Source organism: Schistocerca piceifrons, chromosome 6 (genome assembly GCF_021461385.2).
Source record: "Schistocerca piceifrons isolate TAMUIC-IGC-003096 chromosome 6, iqSchPice1.1, whole genome shotgun sequence".
Classification (NCBI taxonomy): domain Eukaryota; kingdom Metazoa; phylum Arthropoda; class Insecta; order Orthoptera; family Acrididae; genus Schistocerca; species Schistocerca piceifrons.
In genome coordinates, this window is record NC_060143.1 from 282073427 (window position 1) to 282093360 (window position 19934).

General features: G+C 38.8%; 1 long non-coding RNA gene across 1 annotated transcript in view; it reads right to left on the reverse strand.

Moving 5' to 3' along the window:
- The window catches only part of LOC124803032, a 1832333-nt gene that overhangs the window by 474601 nt on the left and 1337798 nt on the right, over positions 1-19934 (reverse strand). The window contains exon 4 of the long non-coding RNA XR_007017183.1: positions 288-327. This is a non-coding gene — a long non-coding RNA (uncharacterized LOC124803032). The remainder of the gene's footprint in view (positions 1-287; positions 328-19934) is intronic.

A 19934-nucleotide genomic window follows, 5' to 3' on the forward strand; every position in this document is an offset into this window, starting at 1 on the left:
TTACATGTGCTACAGCATACATCTTGAGAAAAATGGCGCCGCATTGTCTTTATATGATAATGTGACTCTAGCCTACTTCATTCTCGAGAAATAAGTCATAAGTGTGACGTCAACCTCTATTCTTCGTATATTGCTCCACAATAACATACAGTGACAATATAAATTAAACAGAAAAATTGTAATCATTAGATTAGACCAAACTGTTCACTATCTTCGTACCCATCGGGGAGGTTACAGAAGAAGAAAAAGAATATTGCATTTAGGAAGCAGTATAAGTGCACGCTTACCTTCACACTGGATATTGTCAGTTTTTGTTGGAGGGGCTCCCTGCAACAGAGGAAATGAAACATCAGTTTCTGCCGGGGTACTAATTGTAAGACGTAGAGTGTACTGCTACGTAAACAGCGTAACACGACATAAATTTATCGGTGACTTAAACATAAAACCTGGTCCAGCTTTAATAACGTGAAGAACCTACTGTAACGAGAGACCTCAACAGTTATATAGTGCAAGATGTTACTTACGGAAACAAACCCATGAACTCATTTTACCAGTATTTGGCTACTAACAAATTTGGTACAAACTGGTGGTATAGGTTCAGCATGAGTGGACTTCGCAAGGCATTGTTCATTGATAACATTTCAATTATAAAGAAGCAATGTAGAATGAAAGTACACATTTTCCTGCTAAAATATGTGGAGTAGGACTAGCTGGTGCATGAGAACTGCTTCTCACTACAAAGTTCCCCGTTGCGACGACAGTGAGTGTAAGATGACATTATTTTGTACAGCCCTCCCACCACCCAGGTTAATTGTTTAGACTGAAGTTACGTTTACCTAGGAGATGAGAAGAAGGTGTTCATTCCAAAGTACTTCTACTGTTTCTGGGTGTGACACTGTGCTTCAGATTACCAGGATGGTAACCTGTTCCCCTACCTCAGCAAACACTGAATGAAAGAAATCGCATGCAAAGTGAAGTCACACTGAAATCCAATAGGTTGAACTGTTCCTGAGCAGCAGCATTTGCGACTAAGTGAATTACTAATTAAATCACAAAAGAATACGGTTGCTAGACACAGAGGTGAATAACTTGCATATGAACCAATGACATGATTAAAACGGGATTTACATAACAATCTGTCAGACTTGATGTCGGTCAGTGCGCAGTCAAATAAAATTAGGTGCTACAATTTAGTTATGACATCCTTAGAAATATAAATTAAAACAATTCAAAAGCATTATAAACAAAACCTTAAAAGGATCAAAAAGGATTTATGCAAAATTTTAATAAAGAAGCTTCGTAACCTCACTGTAATCCACACTGTCACAAATTCTTTTAAATACACCTTCATATGCATTTTAGGTCATTCATTCTTACAGTTCATCATTGAATTATTAGTATTCTGAGATAATCAATGCTATGCTTTTGCTGTGTTCGAATATTACGATCAACGTATCGATACACATAAGTATAATATGCACAAAACTAATAAATATCATCAAAATCATAAAGACAATATTGAAACGTGACATATTAACTTCTTTTCAACAGAAGTTTCAAATTTCAACTTAGAAACTTCTGTTGTTCCACCGTTATTAAGGACTTAAGACTACGTGAACTTCCATACTGAGAAAAGTTTGTTTTTACTTTCTGACAACGTAAGCAAACATCCTTTCTTATATAAATAATGTAGCACAGTACACACTTCGAATGCACAACAATTAGCTGTCCAAAGATTTCCATAACAATTTCAAAGACTTGGGTTTCATATAACAAGCAGACAATATCAGAGCTACCAAATACTAAGCCACTGACATTGGAAGTGTACCTACTAATGTAGTTTCACAGAATATTTTTTCCATATTTCACATAATATTGCAGTTAAAAATATTGCTTGTAAATTCTTGACAATATTTATACAACCTTCGATGTCATCAGTATAAATCAAAATTATTGAAAGTAATGTATAAAATACAAATGAAAAGATAATGTTTGTATATTAATAACCGAGAATCGCAAGTACGCTGAGCTGAGCTAAACAGGGTCAGACAGCGGCTGTGATGGTGATGTGCTGCCCAGTGAACACTTGTTTGTAAGGTTGGCTCCAAAACACCCACACTGTGTTCCCATGCTTAGACAAACACATTTATTTTCTTTCTAGAATGAGATTTTCACTCTGCAGCGGAGTGTGCGCTGATATGAAACTTCCTGGCAGATTAAAACTGTGTGCCGGACCGTGACTCGAACTCGGGACCTTTGCCATTAGCGGGCAAGTGCTCTACCATCTGAGCTACCGAAGCACGACTCACGCCCGGTACTCACAGCTTTACTTCTGTCAGTATCTCGTCTCCTACCTTCCAAACTTTACAGAAGCTCTCCTGCGAACCTTGCAGAACTAGCACTCCTGAAAGAAAGGATATTGCGGAGACATGGCTTAGCCACAGCCTAGGGGTTGTTTCCAGAATGAGAAGATAGGAGACAAGATACTGACAGAAGTAAAGCTGTGAGTACCGGGCATGAGTCGTGCTTCGGTAGCTCAGATGGTAGAGCACCTGCCCGCGAAAGGCAAAGGTCCCGAGTTCGAGTCTCGGTCGGGCACACAGTTTTAATCTGCCAGGAAGTTTTTACATCTATTTTCTTTCTGTTTTGGGAGAGTGGCAATTACACTCAGCGTTACCAGAGGACATGTTGACATTTGGTGCCACTAGAGGTCGCTTGTAAACTGTCTCCATCAGTTGCAATAATTTTAATAAAATGTGGCAGTTGGTTCAGAATTATTTGTAGAAATTATTCCAGTCTTTGTCCTCCCTTAAAGCTTTCCCACTGTACAGGTCATTCACGTATCATGAAAATTAACCGTTGTTCTTTATCTTGAAGGAAGACAACTTCTCAGGCAAGATGGCATTTTTGAAATATTTATAAACCATGACCGGTTTTGGTAAAAGAAAGTTACCATCCTCTCATCTGTGAATCACGTATACACAGCACAAAACATATTAAATCACGAAAAATGTCGTAATTATTATACACAGGGAAAACATAATACACACAGTGAATTATCATTAAACACGCCCCAGTAAAGATTAATACAAGTGCCGTATTAGAGCTATAAATGTGCACAACACCTTAATTAGCCAGATAGAAGATATAAAATGAAATGGTATGTCAAAGCTGAAGCCAGTATTTATAACATATTTCGCCATGTTACAAGTCACAGAGTACATCACTGATACAGTAGCGCTGCTGAACTGACACATGGAAGAAGTTACTATAGGACATTTTGACATTTAGCATCTGCTAGAGGTCGCTTGCGTATTCATGTCCTCATCAGTTGTAACTGCAAATGCAATATTAGCAAAAGTGCGGCAATTTCTACATACGTATAAATTATTTGTAGCAAGTGAAAGGCTAAAATACTTTTTATAAACAGAAAGAGCTTTGTAACTATATAGAGGTAAAAAAAAGGTCAAAAACGACAAATTTTGTTAAAACTTGATGTCTGTCGTATTTCAAAATTCTGTGTATGTACATCGTTAGATACAAGACATAATAATAGCATAATAACATTTTTTGACAATTTCCTTGCACAGTGGAAACCTAGTAGACGAGATTGCACAGTACAGAGATACATATGTAGGTCATTATGTAGGGGACGAAGAGGTTATACTTCATTAAGTAAATTCAACACCACAGTTTTCTGTATACACTTATAGGGGTGAATGCATTACAACAACGTCTGCTAGGTATACAACATGGCACACTGGCTGAGGTCAACGTAAGATTTTAAACTCTCAACAACCGTTACAAAAAGGAAATAATTAAAATCTCGAAATCAAGATAATAATATGGCAGCAGTGACACTAAAAGACTGAGACGAAATAGGGATACAGTCATACTGATCTGAATTTACCGTTCGTCACCTACATACTGAGTTACGTATGGGGCTCTGTTGTTGGCAATCTCGTTGATACTTGGTTTCTGCTTTGCAACCATTTTGTCAGTAAATGCTACTGTTCGATTATTTTGACTTGTAACTGACGTAGTCTCGTTTCCAATTTTCTTTTTCGTAGAAATCTACAAAAAGAGGTATATTAGGCAATATATAACCTATACTAGAGGAAGGAGTAAGAGATGCCGACAAAGGCAAGAACTGGAAAGGCAACTGGACTGGGAGAAGTTACGATGGAATTGTGAAAATATGGACCCTTCGACTGATGAGACTTATGTGAAAATTGTTCAGTCGGATTGTGGAGGGAGAGGAAATACCAAGAGGATACTTCCTATCTACAAAAAAGGAAACAAAAAACACCCAAATAATTGTATGGGGATTAGTGTTATGACTTCTATCAACAGACTTTGTAAGTGCGGCACTGAGAAACCGGTTGGAGAATAGGATTGATGGAAAGATGCGAGAGGAACACATAGGTTTTAAAGTGGATGATGTTGTATGGACCATATCGTTAGCCTCAGACAAATAAGTGACAGGTTGTATTCTAAGAGTCATGAAGTACACCTAATATTTGCGGATTTAGAAAAAACATATGATTCTGTACCCATAATGAATTATGGGAGGCAATTGAGCGTATAAGTGCAGAAGCATGACATATCCTTGGTTCGGAGAATATACCAACAATCGTACGCAGCAGTTAAAGTAGGGAGAAAGTTAAATGAGACACTCTAAATATCGAAAGGACTTACTTAGACAGGGCTGCAGTATGTCGCCGGCCTTGTTTAAAATATATATGCTGTTTATATTGGATGGTGGAATCAGTAATATGGAGATAAGGAATTTCCTTTCCAGCATGAAACTATATGCTCACTATTATTTGCCGATGATAAGGTAGTGATATCACAAAGTAGAGAGTACGTACGATGTAAAGAAGTCAATGGAAGCATTTGAACGAGGCGTGCTTGGAATATATATGAGCAAAATGGCCAATCTACTAGTGGGAGGAGATGGATGGGATATAGTACTGCCGCAAAGAACTACTAAAGCTGTTAGGCAATTTAAACACTTAGGCTTTATTATCCATTCCTAAGAAAGCTGGGAAGTAGATGTGGAACCCAAGATCCAGAAATTAAAATGCTAAGAATACATTTAAGGGGGGCAGCATCTAAATCAACAAAGAGAAGTATTCTGCAAGCAGTAGTGGAAAGAATGAACCCTCGCGGTGTGGTAGAGAAGGATGGAGTAAGAAGGGTAGCCAGGATTTCCAGGACAGAGCGGAGAAGAAATGAGGAAATCAGGGAGATAATGGATATGGAACAACCTGTCGTGCAAAGGACCAGGAATAGAGATCTTCAGTGGTATGACCATGTACGGCAAATGAATCAAGGTCAATGGCCAAAAGTAATCGTGGAATGGTCGCCGCCAGGGAAGAGCAAGCGTGGACGTCCGAAATTGACATGAATAGTGGGAGTAATGAAATAATGAGGGACAGAGATGTGAAAGAGGAAGACTGCTGTGAACGTGAAAGCTGGCGAATGGGATTACAGGGCAATTGTTGGAGAATGGAGAAGCCCTTAGAAGTGAAAGTACAGATCTGCCTTAGTACATAGACAGGATTTTGAAATATGACTTACGTTGTCTTTTTCGAATTATTGTTTTACCTAGTGTGGTTATGTATGCTCTTTCTGTTTCTATAAAGTATTTTAGCTTTCACCTGTTTCAAAAATTTTATAACTATGTACCAGTTACCACTTTTTTAATTAAAAATACAGACTTATATTTGCAGTTGATCGTGACATGAATACACAAGCGACTTCTAGCGCCCCTACAATTCAACATGTTCAGTAGTAACTCTCGCAGCATGCCAGTTCAGCTCATGTATCACTGATGTACTCTGTGATTTGTAATATGAGACAGGCTCACTTGGTAAAATATATTGTAAGTGTTGAACTAAGGCAGGCCAGTGCATCTTATGTCAACTGTCCTGCTAATTAAGATGGGGAGAACGTTTATAATTGTAATTGGGCATTTGTATTAACATTTACCGAGGTATGTCCAACAATAATTCTCTCTGTGTATGATATTTATGATACTGTAAGCTGTCTTTCGTAATTCGCTTTACACCTTATGTTTACCATTCACAGATCAGATGATGGTAATTCCGTTTTATCGAAACCGACCATCGTAAATAAAGGTTTTACAAATGAAATCTTGGCTGACCAGTTAACTTCCTTCTAGACGAATATTTGCAGGTCGTTTGTAACACTGTTATCGATATTACCTATAATGGTATTATCGAACTTATTTGTCCGTCTTTACTTAATGTGACTTCTGTACAACCATGCCCTTTGATGTAACATCCATGTAAATGTTTTTTTTTCATTATTTATAACAATATTAAGTAACTGTAATATACGGATGTAATGCCAAAGTAATATACAGTAAGAGACTGAAAACGATGGACTTCACTTGTAACACTGGTTCGTGCACAGGAAAGTAGGTTTTTAATCGTGTAAAACTTGGAGGGAAGCCTCTCCGCAATGGAACTGGCAAGGCGGGAATAGAAAAGGTGGATCTGGTGGTCGACTGCAAAGCTGCCGCGTGGCATGAGTCAGCCGGCAGTCAGCAGGCGAAATGAGCGCCTTTTGTGAACTAAAAGAGGCGATAAGAACTGCAAGATCATCTTATATAGCCTCGAATGCGGTAGTCATGAACTCGGCTTATTATTCATGGAATACTTCGACTACCTCTGTACTATGAAAGTACTCCGCTAAGAAGAGAATTTTCAGAGTTTGTTACAAAGGAAAAAGCCATGGATACTTCTGCTGCTTTTTTTGAATAGAACAGGAGGTCGACACTGTCGCCACCTCTATCTCAAATCATCGGTTGAGTACTGTATAACTTCATGGACCAGTTACGTGGTTTCGTTTTCAGTAATAAGTTTGTGTTCTGTAGTCTTTGTACTGAGCCACCGTATTTTATCTTTAGTCGTTTACCAAGACAGGGTCATAATCCAAGCGCTACTACGATTCCGAGTCTCCTATTTTACTGAACGGAACCGTAACGGAGGTTAATTAACTTTGTGGAGTTGTAAAATGCGCAATTATTTAGTGAGCATAAGTTCTGAAGTACTTCACGTAACTTTCATCATGGTACAATTACAAAGAAAAGAGTTAAAGCATTGAGTTTAAGGATTTTACTTATTGAAATAACGTTGATTTTCATTTCATGTGTTACATAGTTAACAGTGTTTCCAATATAGTGTTATGAGTTAAACGTTCAGCATCGATCAGAGTCTAATGATAGACCTGTTTCTGGGCCCCCATACTAATAGTTGAGTCAGATTTAAATTTCATATTACAATTACAGTACACTAGAAGTACAACTGTCATTCTTGTAACTCGTGTTTTTTTTGTGAGCATATAGAAAATTTATTTCTCAAGGAACATTCACTTCCTTACACTACTTATCTCAGATGGGACATGTGCTACCTCAATCTGCTATAATCTGTATTCAGAGTGTACTAGATTGAGGAAGCACATGTGCCCTGTGAGCTAAGGAAGTGAATGTTCCTTGAGAATACAAATAATAACCAATACAAAAAGAACAATTACTTATATCTATTACAGTGGTAGTAATTTCTATTGATTAAACTGACAAAAGAACCTTTTTCCAAGTTATTAATGCTCCACCTTTAGCAGTCATTTACCTATGATGATTAGCTTGCTACTATAATGTACAGACAGTGTTATTAAGAACCAGTTAGTGTCGAAAAGTATTAATATTCCTCTGTGTAGATCATGTCGAATCACTGGTACATTACTTGCAAAACTGCGCTACTGTCTTGTACTTTATCAGCAAAACAGAATTTTAGCGTCAAATAAGACAGCCCCTATAGTTCACTTTTTTCATGTACCATGCTACTACCTGGCGACTATTTCCTTTCACATAATTACAGATAGCTTGATTACTAATACAGCCTAGGCTCGATTTCAGTTTGTCCTGCTGCGGCACCTTTCTGCTGAAATCTTTAGAGAAACTAAAATAGCCCGATACTTTTCCATTACGCGTGATCGCAGGAGTGGCGTTATCGGTGAACTGCTAATTCAGTAACAGCCAGTAGTGTTTCACGTTCCTCATTGCACAGTACGAGCTCATTGAATCTTCCTTGTGGTCTCGATACTGTTCTGCCGTCCGATCCCTTTATCCTGTGCTTCAATATAGTCTATGGAGAATCTCCCCATATTTTACTTTATGAGTTTTAACAAAACAGAAATCTCCCTAATATTATTTCTACCACAAATGACCATGTGCATATAAAAATTTTAATAATAAAAACCAACTGTTCCTTCAAACTGAACCAGTATTTAACCAAAAATAATAAAAATGGAGGAAATATGGTCATTTCTAATAAAACGAGTGTAAGATCTCCAGTTTTAGTATTGTGACAACGATTGTATTTACCAAAACATGTAAGGAAGGTCTGGCAATGCCTTCAGAACACTACAGTATTACTAGTTCTCAAATGTAAACAAATTATAGCCAACTCATATCTACCAGATTTAATATTTTCACGTTATCAACATTTATTCGCTAGTGAGAACTCAACCTACTCTTTCCAGACTGGCCATAGGCAACTAGCTTAGTGGTGAAGATAACACTATTCAACACACACATTTTACAAGCATATTACGTAAAGCATTACATAATTTGATATACCGTTAAGATAAATGCGTAAAAGAAAGGAGTTATAGAAACACTGCAAATACACATTATACACAGTAACACATGAAGAAACCCAATACTACAAGACTGGAAGAAATATGAAAAAGGAAGTATTCACAAATATATATTTTTTATAAAATATATTAATTTCTGTTTACCCTATTTAAATTACTTGAAAAGTATTTACGATATCTGAAAACCAAGTTATGTGTGTTTCATAACAACAATGTTAACAAATGTAACTACAGTGGGAAAACTAAGTATTTATTAAACAATTCCTTTGGAAACAAATGTATGAGAGATGAGCTTCCTAGCAGTTATGTCTGATGAAGAAATATGTAGGTGAACTGAAACAGTCATCCTCCACTGGTGGCCTACAAACAAGAAGTGTAATCCTTACTAAGAATTGCTCCTGTAACTGCTCTTTTTAAAATGGCCACTCATGTAACAATGCAGTACAAAGTGATTTATTTGCAACGCCTTTATTGACTAAAGGAACTGTAGTTGCAATGTAGACCAAGCGTATTAGCCACAAGCAAATGTAATGTTTATCAACGTCACTGTGCTTGTTAAACATTTCTCACCACTATTTGAAAATTGGAATTTTTATATTTTCTTGGATATTAGTTTACGGCAAGAATAATTTTTGTGCATTTATAGTAATCATTGCCGAAAAACTCAGTAAAATTATTACTTCACTGTTCATATATCGTGGCATTCAAGCTATTTTGTGAAATATTGGATCAGGACAAGATACACGCCGGCCGCTGTGACCGAGCGATTCTAGGTGCTTCAATCCGGAATCGCGCTGCTGCTACAGTCGCAGGTTCGAATCCTGTCTCCGGCATGGGTGTGTGTGATGTCCTTAGGTTAGTTAGGTCTAAGCAGTTCTAAGTCTAGCGGACTGATGACCTCAGATATTAAGTCCCATAGTGCTTAGAGCCATTTGAACCATTTTTGACAAGATGCACTTCACTACATTTATACTTTAACTTCACAGACAGTACTATCCACTGAAATCTAAATTTATGAAGTTGGTGCTACAAACACACCATTCCCTTCACTTTCACATTAATCAGCCTCTCCACTTTTCTCCGACCCCATCGTTACCACTTCTCTCAGTGAGGTATTAGTATCTTGTAAAATGTTACATTACTTGCAGTCTTTTAAAATTAATAAAAAGTATTTTCTAGACAGCAGTTGCAGAACATACAGATTCTAGAAAGAAACTTAAAAACTGCAGTATTGTTGTTGAATTTTCGAAAAGCAGAGGAAGGGGAAAAATTCACTTCTGATTATAATACTGTCATGATATTTGCCCTAGTTTCATCCGGTGATGTTCTCTAAAACCACATATATATAGTCTTTAGTTCACATGAAACACGTATGTTTATTTAACCCAGTATAGCTCTCATGTTATGATCGCCAGTAAATTATGTACATATCAAATTTCCTTACAATATACAGGCTGTTACAAAAAGGAACGGCCAAACTTTCAGGAAACATTCCTCACACACAAAGAAAGAAAATATATTATGTGGAGATGTGCCCGGAAACGCTTACTTTCCATGTTATATGAAACGTCCCCTTTGAACAATTATACATGACTGTGCTTAAACTGACACACAATATTTTGTTAGCGCAACGCAATCTGACTTTTAAAATTCCCTACAAAAGAATGGCCCTGACTAACATTAAACTATACCTTTCACAAATCACTTACCTCACAAAAATCTTCGCTGCTCAAGCTACTGCAATACAGCGAGCGCCACTACTGCCAGCTAAATAAAAGATTCAAACTATGGAAGGCACTAACTACTGATAGGGATAGTTAGCAAATCAAAGATATTAATAGAGAACAAACAATGTATTTACCTTGATATCATCATATATGAATATAGCAGTTCATGACAAATTTCAAAACTCCGCCATCTCTCTCCCCACATCCACCACTGCTGGCGGCTCACCTCCAACTGCGCAACGCTACGCGCTGTTCACATCCAGCTGCCGCTGCCCAACACTACAATGGCGAGTATTACAACAATGCAAAGCAGCCACAGACTGCACACAGCACAGCCAGTGATTTTCATACAGAGGTGGCGTTGCCAATAAAAAAACCTAAACAGCCTACTTACATAGAGAAAACATAAACAGCCTACTTACAACAAAGAAAGAAAATATATTATGTGGACATGTGCCCGGAAACGCTTACTTTCCATGTTAGAGCTCATTTTATTACTTCTCTTCAAATCACATTAATCGTGGAATGGAAACACACAGCAACAGAAAGTACCAGCGTGACTTCAAAAATTTTGTTACAGGAAATGTTCAAAATGTCCTCCGTTAGCGAGGATACATGCATCCACCCTCCGCCGCATGGAATCCCTGATGCGCTGATGCAGCCCTGGAGAACGGCGTATTGTATCAGAGCCGTCCACAATACGAGCACGAAGAGTCTCTACATTTGGTACTGGGGTTGCGTAGACAAGAGTTTTCAAATGCCCCCATAAATGAAAGTCAAGAGGGTTGAGGTCAGGAGAGCGTGGAGGCCATGGAATTGGTCCGCCTCTACCAATCCATCGGTCACCGAATCTGTTGTTGAGAAGCATACGAACACTTCGACTGAAATGTGCAGGAGCTCCATCGTGCATGAACCACATGTTGTGTCGTACTTGTAAAGGCACGTGTTCTAGCAGCACAGGTAGAGTATCCCGTATGAAATCCTGATAACGTGCTTCATTGAGCGTAGGTGGAAGAACATGGGGCCCAATCAAGACATCACCAACAATGCGTGCCGAAACGTTCACACAAAACCTGTGTTGATGACGTGATTGCACTATTGCGTGCGGATTCTCGTCAGCCCACACATGTTGATAGTGAAAATTCACAATTTGATCACGTTGGAATGAAGCCTCATCCGTAAAGAGAACATTTGCACTGAAATGAGGATTGACACATTGTTGGGTGAACCATTCGCAGAAGTGCACCCGTGGAGGCCAATCAGCTGCTGATAATGCCTGCACACGCTGTACATGGTGCGGAAACAACTGGTTCTCCCGTAGCACTCTCCATACAGTGACATGGTTAACGTTACCTTGTACAGCAGCAACTTCTCTGACGCTGACAGGAGGGTTATCGTCAACTGCACGACGAATTGCCTCGTCCATTGCAGGTGTCCTCGTCGTTCTAGGTCTTCCCCAGTCGCGAGTCATAGGCTGGAATGTTCCGTGCTCCCCAAGACGCCGATCAATTGCTTCGAACGTCTTCCTGTCGGGACACCTTCGTTGTGGAAATCTGTCTCGATACAAACGTACCGCGCCACGGCTATTGCCCCGTGCTAATCCATACATCAAATGGGCATCTGCCAACTCCGCATTTGTAAACATTGCACTGACTGCAAAACCACGTTCGTGATGAACACTGACCTGTTGATGCTGCGTACTCATGTGCTTGATGCTAGTACTGTAGAGCAATGAGTCGCATGGCAACACAAGTACCGAAGTCAACATTACCTTCCTTCAATTGGGCCAACTGGCGGTGAATCGAGGAAGTACAGTACATACTGACGAAACTAAAATGAGCTCTAGCATGGAAATTAAGCGTTTCCGGACACATGTCCACATAACAGCTTTTCTTTATTTGTGTGTGAAGAATGTTTCCTGAAAGTTTGGCTTACCTTTTTGTAACACCCTGTATAAACAAAAAAAGTACACAAAAGTGCTAAATATTTGAATTTTGTTAGCAACAATACAAATAACTTGCTCTAGATGGTGAAAGAGAAAAAAGAAAAAGATCTGTATTAATCTTTATTACATAAAATAACACAATTAAAATGGTGCAAATGGTCATAATTTTTACTTTAGTTTGGTCCTTGCATGTAACTGTCTCTGCCTTTCAGTTCTTCTTTCTCTGGTTCTCATCTTCAAACTTTCACTTTCTTTCTGGTCATTGTGGTGTTGTAGAGAAAAACCTACAGATAGTTTAAAAACCTCTTCCTTATCACTAACAAACATAATTAACTTTATATTGCAGATTCTTGCAAATCCTAATTTCATTTAAAATAATCTTGATTTTCATTAACTGCTACTTTCCTGGCATTGTGCCCCCATTTATGGATTTCAAATAATTTTAGAAACAGATACCATAGCAAAAGATATCTTCTGAAATAAAAATAAAAATAAAAAATAGAACGAGAAATTCTGCCTTAAGCAAGACACCTTTTCAGTTTCGTTTTACCTAGACTTTATTTCAGCACTTTTTGTGCTATCTTCAGAGGGTTAGTTTTTATTTTCTACTGTAAAATTGTTGTTACATATTAATATTTAACGAAACTTATGGTACATAATATTTACAATTGTGAATGAATGATTGTTATAAAATATTACACATCGTTTGTTCATAGTTCACAGTAGTGATATGTATTAACGACCTGATGCACTGTGCGTTGTTTATAACATTATGTCTATAGTTCTAGTTATAGCTTAGTTGGCAAAAGAGTGGATGTATGCATTAGTTTACATACCTTACATGACGCTATTGGATATTATTTTGGTAGTTAGTCTGCCACACAATCTGCAGCTTCTCATCTGCAAACAGCAAAATGTAACTTTTTTCTGTTTATTATGCATTTACAAACGGAAACGAGTATATATCAGGTTTTCTCTGTGTAACTTAAGGCTTTGATATTGCAGTGCTGTCTCATATGTTGTTGGCGAGGTGAATTGGCTGATTCCGTGACCTATGTTCGCTTGGCACTGCACTTTCTTCGATTTTTCGACATGGGTAGAGTTTTCGCCACCATTGCGTGTTGTTGTGGCTGTGTAGTACTCATTTGTTTCGTAGCGTGTTTAGCTGGCTGAGGCGCGCGAGTTTGGGGTCTATTTGGCATTTGTGGTGTTTGATTGGTCGTTAATATCTACATCTACATGGATACTCTGCAAATCACACTTAAGTGCCTGGTAGAGGGTTCATCGAACCACCTCAACAATTCTCTATTATTCCAATCTCGTATAGCGCGAGGGAAGAATGAACACCTATATTTTTCCGTACGAACTCTGATTTCCCTTACTTTATCGTGGTGAACGTTTCCCTCTATGTAGGTCGGTGTCAACAAAATATTTTCGCATTCGGAGGAGGGAGTTGGTGATTGGAATTTCGTGAGAAGATTCCGCCGCAACTAAAAACGACTTCCTTTTAATGATGTCCAGCCCAAATCCTGTATCATTTCAGTGACACTCTCTCCCATATTTCGCGATAATTCAAAACGTGCTGCTCTTCTTTGAACTCTTTCGATGTACTCCGTCAATCCTGTCTGGTAAGGATCCCACACCGCGCAGCAGTATTCTAAAAGAGGACGGACAAGCGTATTGTAGGCAGTCTCCGTAATAGATCTGTCACATTTTCTAACTCTCCTGCCAATGAAACGCAGTCTTTGATTAGCCTTCCCCACAACATTTTCGTGTGTTTCTCACAATTTAAGTTGTTTGTAATTGTAATTCCCAGGTCTTTAGTTGAATTTACGGCCTATATATTTGACTGACTTATCGTGTAACCGAAGTTTAACGGATTCCTTTTAGCACTCATATGGATGACCTTATTTAGGGCCAACTGCCAAATGACTGGCTGACTTTCCGTCAATTACTACGAACTGTGACCTCTTTGACAGGAAGTCACAAATCCAGTCAATAACTGAGACGATGTTCCATAAGCACGCAATTTCACTACAAGCTACTTGTGTGGTACAGTGTCTGAAGTCTTCCGGAAATCTAGAAATACGGAATCTATCTGAAATCCCTTGTCAATAACCCTCAACACTTCATGTGGATAAAGAGCTAGTTGTGTTTCACAGGAACGATGTTTTCTAGACCAATGTTGACTCTGTGTCAATAGACCTTTTTCTTCGAGGTAGTTCATAATGTTCGAACACAATGTATGTTTCAGAATCCTGCTGCATGTCGACTTTAAGGATATGGGCCTGTAATTAAGTGGATTACTCCTACTACCTTTCTTGAATGTTGGTGTGGCCTGTGCAACTTTCCAGTCTTTGGGTACGGGTCTTTCGTCGAGCGAACGATTGTGTATGATTGTGCAGTATGGACGTAAAGCATCAGCATACTCTGAAAGTAACTTAATTGGTATACAGTCTGGACCAGACGACTTGATTATATTAAGTGATTGCCGGCCGGAGTGGCCGTGCGGTTCTAGGCGCTACAGTCTGGAGTCGCGAGACCGCTACGGTCGCAGGTTCGAATCCTGCATGGATGTGTGTGATGTCCTTAGGATAGTTAGGTTGAAGTAGTTCTAAGTTCTAGGGGACTGATGACCTCAGAAGTTGAGTCCCATAGTGGTCAGAGCCATTTTTATTAAGTGATTTAAGTTGCTTCACTACTCCGAGGATATTTACTTCTACGTTACTCATGTTGGCAGCTGTTCTTGATTCGAATTCTGGAATATTTACGTCTTCTTCCTTTGTGAAGACATTTAGGAAGGCTGTGTTCAGTAACTCTGCTTTGGCAGCACTGTCTTCGATAGTATCTCCATTGCTATCGCACAGAGAAGGCGTTGATTGTTTATTGCCGCTAATATACTTTGCATAGGACCAGAATCTCTTTGGATTTTCTGCCACCTTTCGAGACAATGTTTCGTTGTGGAACATACCTCAACTGTGAACTATGAACAAATGATGTATAATATTTTACAACTACTATTAATTCACAATTGTAAATATTATGTACCAAAAGCTCCACTAAATATTAATACGTAAAAAACGATTTTACAGTAAGAAAAACAGGTGACTTGGATAAGGCGGAATTCCTCGTATTTTCGTAGCAAGCATGGACATAAGAAGAGAAACTGCAAAACCACAAGATGATTAAAAATAAAAGTCTATCTTAGTTAATTTCGGTCTCTGGATCCCAAATCTAGCATTCACCCTTCACCTCACCCATTAAATTCACTGTCTGGTCGTTCCATTCTCACTTCATGTGGCATCAAATATGCAACAATCTGAAGCACAAATTTCATTCTTCACCTTAGCATAGAGTAGAAAGAAGATATATAGGTACACACAAGAATATTTCTATATCGCACCACTGATTTCTTGGGATCTCTCACACGATATAGTTGCAAAACGGCCAAAGTGTTGTTGAAATTGTCATAACCCACAGGTATGTAGGTAAAGTCTGCGATTAGTCGCTTTTTGTCAAGTGAATGCACTGAGAATACTTGCTTCTCACTAGTGGGTCAATGGTGAGAGTTTTAGTGAGGTTATAAAAGTCATTAATAATAGCCATTTGTTGACAAGGTCTAAATCCGTATGCTATACCTCACTGTTTATTAATTTTGTTACACGAAATTTACATTTACTAATTTTGTAATACAGGAAAAAATAACAGAACACCCAGAAGCATTAATCAGGGTTGCAAAAGAACAGACGGCCAAAAGCAAATAAAGATGACAGATTTTTGAGCAACCTGTGTTGTGGCAAGCTATGCACTGACCGCTAGAAATTAAATAAAGAAACCCTTAACAAAAACTGAAATATAATTTCCAAGGGAAATTGCAATCTGTATTGTAGACCATAAAAGTAATGCAACCTTAGCTGAACAGGTTAAAATAACACACATAAATTTTTCGCCAATAACACACGCGACTTGGCTTCAGTAGGTTGTAAGACCGGAACGATTCACACTGCCAGAACAAATTTTATATTACATACAAAGAGGACGAAGATTAGTGAGAACCCATACAAGTGACGGATGGGGATCGTAAACAGGTCACTAAGCCAGGTCACCACATTTGTAGTGTTGCACATCCGTAATGAATAAAGGTATTATATATGTGTGCAAGTAAGTGTGTGGAATAATCTGCCCGTGACGTCTGAGCCAAATACTGGCTCAAAATAAAATATGCTATAACCCATCTGAATCTCTAGACGTGAAAATGTCGTAAAGGAAATGTCAGACTTACTCAAGATAAAGACGCAGCTAGCACACAACAAGCAGTCATATTATACAAGAATTGTAATAATGCGTAGCGTGGTATTATTTACACAGAGAAACGAGAATAGTAACATTCACCGACGACTTGAGGCCTCTGCGAACTGTCAACTGCTTACACTGCTGTTGATGAAAAAAAAAAAAAAAGTTGTTGACAGTGACTGGACCTACATGTGCTCCAGATCTGTAGTGTTGCAGATGTCAAATTTCTTATGTTACAAAATATTGTTATAATTCGGAATTTCCATTACGGTCAGTCAAAAACACATAGATTTAATATACTCTCAGTGTTTAGCAAAGCTAATCCGCACTAGCAGCGAAAAGGCACTGGTCTGATATTTGGGCGGACCACGATTCAAATCCCCGTCTGTCCATTCGACTCCGACCAATGGTCTCCGCCAATCACTTAACACAAATGCTGTGATGGCTCCTTGTAATCCGTCTCCACTGGCGTAGTCGTCGACGGGGCGTTAAAATCTAATATTCCTTCTTTCCGTTTTACTACTAATGTTTACCACTGTAACACTGCAAACGAATGATCGCGAAGTTTGCAGCCTTTTCAGTGACATGTGATATTACTTATTCTCATTATGATGTCTGAAATAAAAGGAAGAAAGTATGCATTTTCGTTTTTTGCCCTGCGTGTCATCTAGCATTCCTTCAATTCCGTTGTATTGTTGCCCAATGATCAGAACGTTAAGAGATGTGTTACTTAATTTCTATGTTTGGAGAACTCGCATTTTTCTATCACTTTAGTAGATGAGCAAGAAAATTTTGAAGACAGTTGGTTGATGAAATTGTGCCGTTGTATTACTGAAATTGCTTTTTTGGAATTCAATCCTTATGAGAGTAGTGTGTACATGTATTTCACCTCCAGAAGCGTCAGGAACAGGACATAAATCATTCCACACTGTTCGTATGACAACTATAATTTATGATGCAAAATAGTACCCGATAAACGTATATGCCAAAATATGTCAATATCTCCGCCTACAATCCGTAAATCTACGTCGGTATTCACGGTGAAGTTCACGCGTCTGTTATGTCGCGTTGTAGTCATAAAAGCTACCTCCCATCGACGTGTCTGCCGACATTTTTGGCTGTGGATTTAATATCCCTTGTCGATATTATACAGCAGCAGCATCTAATTCTGCCCTCGCATTTCATTTTAGGTGATGTACCATTTTTTCCTTAGGTAACAGATTTTTTCATTCATCATTCATTGTTTCGCCCAGCGGGTGCGACTAACGGTTTCAATCGAGTCTTACTGCTGAGGATTCGGAATATTCTCCAGGAGAATGAAGTAATGAGATACCTGATTCCTATAATATTGCATTGTCAGTGCAATGTTGCCAAAAGTATTAACGTCAGGGGATTCTGGAGAACATGGAGACTATAGGAAAAGAAGAAGCTTACCAGCACGCCGTTTCGAATATGGTGTAATATTTTTCAGTAAGAAAGCATGACAATTATATTTACTCAGAATGTTATACCATTAGTCAGGGTCTTAATGTAATTCCTTTTATAGGTCAAAATACTGTCTCATTTACAACCCTTAATTGCCAGCTTAGTAAAGTAACTACTCGTACAAATCCACTTATTTCATTAGCCATAATTTTCACTGTAAATATCAGGCCGATGTTAAATACTTAAGTCTGTGCAAGTTTTTGAGCTAAGCTCGAATATTTCATTATCTGCTTAGATACTGCAGATTCAGTCTTTTATTCTCAGACCCTAGACCGTTCTACAATGTGAATCATCAATTAGCTTTTGTGTAAATGTTTAGTAATTATTAACCCTCGAACGGTCGCCCCTATGTATAAAGTACGCCAACCACAAATAGCATTGTTCGGTAACGTGCCACTGTTGTTTTACAACTGCGAGCCCGCCTCTATTCCTTCATTATTGCTACAGCTAACACAGTTATAAGCTGTGTCATTACGCGTCCCTGTGAGCACTAGTAGGCCAAAACAAACAGCGAACCAGGTGAGAAAAAAAAATTGCGATCAGTGCAAGTAAATGACCCAGATTCCGAGTTGGCGGGACAACCCCTAATTGATGTAGTGGCCTACGAGATAATTAGGAATCGAATAAGTGTTTTGCGGGGATCTGATGGAACTGGGCTGTTTCATGCTCCGAGTGGATCATTACTTTGCTGTAACACTTGAATGCGGCAACAGAGTGATACGACGAAAATTTATATTATTATTATTTAATCAACCAGTGACTTAGCTCATATATGTTTGTTTTATCGTTGTTTACTTAAACAAAGACTGAACTGTGGTTTTTATCATACATGGTGAGCCGTGGCAGAACTGGCGCTATCGTTTCCCTCTGGCAGAAGTTTGTCTTCGGAGCCTTGGCCGGCTCAGGATATAGCGGGCAGTACCGAGTGGAAGAGAGAGTACGACGTTGGGCACGGCACGCGGAAGTACGCGTAAAAGAAAAAAGAAAAAAGAAAGGATACGTGTACGCAGCCTTACCTAGCGAACTATATTCTCTGTGTAAAGATTGCCATGTGGTACCTTACAAGCCCACATAAGATGCTCCATATGATGCTTGGGTTTTAATGAGCCAGTTTCGTTTGCATCATTAGTGTACGTGGTTCTGCTTAAAGGAATGAAATTAGTTTTATTATTGTCAATTTTATCGAAGTAGTTTTCTGCATAAGTTTTGGTATTAAGGTGAAGGAAGGTTTGTTTGGTTCCCTGTTGTCGCTTCTGATTTATGTTTCAGAGATCGGAAGCAGTGAGCCACCGAAGTCCAGAGCCTCCCTTTATAAGCTGCTAGCGGCCGTACGGGACTTCGCCTGACCTCGCGTGTGCTGTTTGGTTCGGATTTCGGCGTTCCGAACGGGGTGGAGGTACAAACGGAGTCCACACCTTAAATCGAAGATAAGTACTCAGTCGCCTCCACCGTTCGTGCTCAAGTCGCTGCCTCACAATCTCGGGCCTCGGTTATTGTACAAGCTGCAGTTTTATAAAACTTGTGGTGGCTCTGCAAGGTTGCCCGGGTTAAATGTTTTAAATATTTGTCTTAAGAATTTTGAGGGATTTCTAGAAGAATGTGTCTTAATTGAAACCGTTTTTTAAAATTGCGGTGCAATTCAGCCTTAGTGGCGTATGTCAATTCTGATGGGGAAATAATTGGGTTCTTACTGACCAAACTCTTTATAACCTTGTAAAGTTGTTTGGTAATATCTCGCTCGGAGGAGAGGTGCTTTTAATGCTGGCCGCGGTGGTCTCGCGGTTCTAGGCGCGCAG